Genomic DNA, 4,783 nt, shown 5'->3' with positions numbered 1-4,783 from the left:
AGAGGCAGAAATTTTATTTTTAGCAAGAAACTTGTTAGTCCTTTCATTTAATACATTTCTGGAAGGTACTAATGTGCAATACAACCACGTGCAAAAGAAAAATCAGAACAGAGAGTTCACACAGAATCTTGCATATATTGGCCTGTGAAGTCCTCTTCCATACCCACTCTTCATGTTAGAATATGTTTTTGTTATAAAGAATTTCCTTCATCTACTTTATTACTTGGATGTTAGATCTAGGAAGGATTATTCTATTTACTCTGTTTTTCTCAGAACTGCAAAGAGTGGTAGTGATCTAATATCAACATAAATGATTTGAAGTGAGGTTAAAAGATTCATTGTATAGATTGTATAGATCAACATTCTAAGCTAGATAATAAAACCTCAGAACAATTATAAAAAACATAGGTCCTGTTTTCAGACTATTGACTCAAGTAATTGCAAAGGCATCATATAGAGTGTGTCATCCTTCTTCTCCCCTCAGTTAGCTCAGTCTTGTTGAAGCATAAATTTATTCTGAATACACAGTGGGAATTTTTTTAAGTGTTATCAATATTTCATTAGATTGGCATATTGTTGAAAGTGAGAATGTGTTGCTCATCTTCAGTTACTTATCAGACTGTGCATTGCGAGTGATATGTTTATTAAAAAACACATTTTAAAATTTGCAGAAAGGCTTAATGAATTTAAGACATTTTTTTCAGGATAGTGGCAACCTGTTGTTACTATATCTGGGCAGAGCAGACAAACATTTAATTAAAGTACTGAGGTACACTGAAAAATATTACTTTTCAGAAAATGACCTACTGCTGAGACTTCATTTCTCTTACAGTAAAAAATGCATGTAAATTTAATAATTTTCTCTAATGGATCTCAGTTATGTAGAAAATAATTGCTTAATGTAATATCAATTTATTAAAAAGCAGCGTTGTTTTGGGTTACAGGAGCGCTCTTCTTGTGTCATCCAACCAATCCAAGAATAACCTCATAAGGAAGAATACATTACAGCTGATCAAAGAATCACTATTATGAGTCTTTAAAATCCAAATTTTCTGTGAAGAAAATATTAGTTTAGATTTCATTGATATCAGCTTTTAATTAAAACTGCTCTTGTCACACATGTATCCAAATTCAAACTTGTATCAGTACCCTGCTCACAGATTTTGGCAGAATTACAGTCACTGTGTAGTTAACCCATTCATGTAAGATTCCAGATCATACAAGAAGTCATGCTTAACTAATTAATTATTAAAAATAAGCTAAATTCATGGTCAGCTCTAAAGCTTTTTGAATATGCTGTTCTCAGTCATGTTCTTTTTAAATTATAGTGCATATATATAGTATAGCTTATATATATAAACAAAATGTTAAGGAAACTGTATGCATGCTGGTTTAAGTTTTGAGGGAGTCATCTCACTTCATAGCAGCTGGTATGATGCATGAATTGTACACTTTGGATTTGCAACAAAAACTGCATTAATGATGAAAATTATGGATGATTATTCATCAATAAATAATAAATAACCTTTGCCATGCAAAAAAAACAAAACAACAAAAAAAAAAAAAAACAAAAAACAACAAAACAAAACAAAAAACAAAAAAACCAACACTTGTAGGTATAGTGTTTGTTTTCCTAATAAATCCTTTAATATGGAGCCCTGCTTTTCTGGAAATGGCTGAACACTTCTGATGTAAAGAGATTATTGAATTCTTCATTTTACTTTGGTTTTGGTGTGTACATGTCTTTATTAAGTTGATTTTCTTGCTTTTACTTTTCCAATTCTCTTCCCCAGGACTGAGTGAGAAAATGGCTGCGTGGGGTTTGGCATCCTGTCAATGTTAAACCACAGAAATAGGTAAGTTTGAACTATGAAATCAAACCAATTTCAGGCACTGAAATACTGCTTGTTAGTTGGTTCATAGATACTTAAATTTTGCTTAACTTAAATTTTGGTAAATGGCTCTTCAGTGTCTGAGAAAATAATGTGTCCATTAAAAAATAACAGATCCTGGTACATAGAGCATGGAAATAAAGGGCGTACACTTCTCAGGGATAATCATTTCCTTGTCTATGTTTTCTGTGGCTGAGAGTTAACAAATTTTTATGTCTTTGCACTAAGTATTATTCTTGTTTCGAGACCAGTTCAATTCGTGTAATTTTCTGTCTCTTTGCCCATAAAGTGAGCACAAACCAAGATGAATCCTTTTTTTATGTTGGTTGTTCTGAAAGTGATGTCTCCTCTTTATTTCCATGGAAACTACAAAAGATACAAAAACGTAAAAACACTATTTAATAAAGCAAATTCTCAGCTATGAAACACTGCTTTTCAAAATGATTGAAAAACCATTAGTTAGGCATTTTAGCCAACAATGAAAATGGTAACCTGCTGTTTCATAGCTGCTGTGACAGCATCATTGCTAGAAAAATGTTTCTTGTGCAGTCCATCTTTCATCTTAAATGTAAATCAGAAAGCATAAAATCGGAATAATATTGCGGTTGTGGTAAGATGTTCCAGCCAACTTTGGCAAGGTGCTCAGCAGTGTCCAAATCTGTACTGAGCCTGGAGCTATTGTAAAAAGGTTGTCTACTTCTCTGCCCTGACTCCAGAATTTTGAGCTTCAGCTTAGTCCACATCATGACGTAGCAGTCAAATTTTACTTTCTGTCCAGGTTACAAGAAATCCAAAAGGATTTGGATTCCAAAATCCCCTTCTTATCCCAATTGATGGTGCATGTCACTTTACTCACTGAAGGTTACATCTCGAACTTTCTCTTTGTTAGGGAACTCTCTTGTTGCCACTCCATTGTACTAGCATTTCAGTTCTGGTTTGTAGTGCTAAGACTACAACTTATCACCAGTAACAATGAAATCTGGGAAACTGTCACCTTCAGCCTTATATTGGTTCAAACTTGCATACAGTGCTCTTTCTGGAAACCACATGGGATAAACCTAATGGTATTTCAGTGCTGCCACTGTCATTTCCAATGCATTGAAGCTAATATTTTGCTCTGTGCACAGTTCCCAGGTTGCAATCTGCCACTGCACATGGATGAGCTGATCAAGTTACTCTTTCTTTCATGGTGTGACAGCTATGCATTATCATCCAGAGCATGGCTTGCTTTCACATCACTGTTATCTTTGCAGAAATATACTGCCTGCCACCTGACCATGCTCGTATCCACTGTCTGGTCTCCATAAACATTCAGCAAGCGTCAATGAATGTCAATGGGTGCAATATTTTTTTGCACAGAGGAATTCCACACATTTCCTTGATACTCTTTTCTGAAAACTTAGAAGCCTACTTTGAAATTGAAGGACAGTGGCTTGGAAGCACACCCACACCTGCTGCCAGGCAATGCTCCTTGACAAGGAAACAATACCCCGTTTCCAAGAGAATTTTACAGTTGTTGACAAATGAAAAACCTAACAATTCTAATATGCTTCTTTTGTTGGTATGAAAGGTCACTTTTCTGCATCAGTGAAGCTGATCTCTGCCTTCTATGCAATATCAGACCTCAGTGGAATGAAATGGATAGAAGCAAAGGAACTCTGCCATCAAGAGAAAAGACATGTCTTTATAGGTACGAAACCTAGCCAGTGGTTCAACCAGAAGGATTGTGGAAAAAACTATGGAGGGAGGGGGAAGGTTTTTTTGTGACTTTTTTGTTTTCCATTTTGTTTTGTCTTTATCTCATTAGTTCATTTTTTTCTTAGCAAACCACTTCCTTCCTATTCCTCCCTAGTCTCACTTCACTGCACTTGCAAACCATTCCACTACCCAACCTCATCATGCAGTCTATTCACCTTGTAACAAAATAGTATGTGCTTCAATAATTCTACCATATTCCCCCGTGACCAGTAAATCTGCTCACCAGTTTTTTGTGTACTTGAAAAGATGGTGAGAGAAGTTGGGATGGAAAGAGAGATGGATTTTTGCATAGCATTTCTCAGTTTTTAGGAAAGCCAAAAATAATTAATAGCCAAACAAAACACAGTTACTGTCCATGCACAGAATTAGAAAGGTACTGAAAATAACTGTCAGTAATGGCAACATAAAAATATCTTAGGTAATTAAGAGCAAGTATTATTTAAAGAGCAAGTATTATGTAAAATGTGTAAGAATTGAATGTTCTGTTAAAATATGTGCACGTGTAATTTTTCCTTATACTTTCATATGTAAGAAGAAAAAGTTCTGTTCTTCCTTCTCTCTCTGTTCTTTCTTTTGTGATTTCTCTTTTCTCCTTCCCTTTCTTTCTAGAGACTTCTGAAGCAAAAAGGACTTTATGACTTCACCTGAGCTTTGCACAGAACAATACCACAAATCAATTTCTGTGTTCTCTCCATCAGAGATAGGCAGGGGGGTTCATTGCATTTATAACTTGCTGCAACGTTTATTGTGGGAAAGAAAAAGAAAAGAAAAAAAAAAGGAAAATAATACATTTGTGACTAGAACAAGTGCAACAATGGGTATCTCATCATTTCTTTAATGCATTTTTCAGTACCTTTCAAAACAAAATCTAATACATACACATACACATACACATACACATACACATACACATACACATACACATACACATACACATACACATACACATACACATACACATACACATACACATACACATACACATATTATTATTTATTTTTATTTATTATTATATTTATTATTATTATTGTTATTATTATTATTTTCTGAATGTCTCAGAGCTGTTGAAGAGCTAACAATCATTCAGTTTTTGGAAAAGTTATGGAACAAAGTAAAGCCAGCAAAATAATTCC

The 4,783-nt window shown here is 34.3% G+C and overlaps 1 long non-coding RNA gene across 1 annotated transcript; it reads left to right on the top strand.

Moving 5' to 3' along the window:
* The first annotated feature begins 1,791 nt into the window (after positions 1-1,791).
* LOC107314980 (uncharacterized) lies at positions 1,792-4,453 on the top strand. The gene is made up of 3 exons (XR_001555698.3): positions 1,792-1,856; positions 3,463-3,582; positions 4,260-4,453. It is a non-coding gene; the product is annotated as an uncharacterized LOC107314980 (long non-coding RNA).
* Positions 4,454-4,783: the final 330 nt, after the last annotated feature.

The sequence above is a fragment of the Coturnix japonica genome, chromosome 5 (assembly GCF_054131305.1).
Source record: "Coturnix japonica strain WE chromosome 5, WE-NBRP24, whole genome shotgun sequence".
NCBI lineage: Eukaryota > Metazoa > Chordata > Aves > Galliformes > Phasianidae > Coturnix > Coturnix japonica.
The sequence above is the reverse complement of the archived record's forward strand: the minus strand, read 5'-3'. Positions and strand labels throughout refer to the sequence as shown.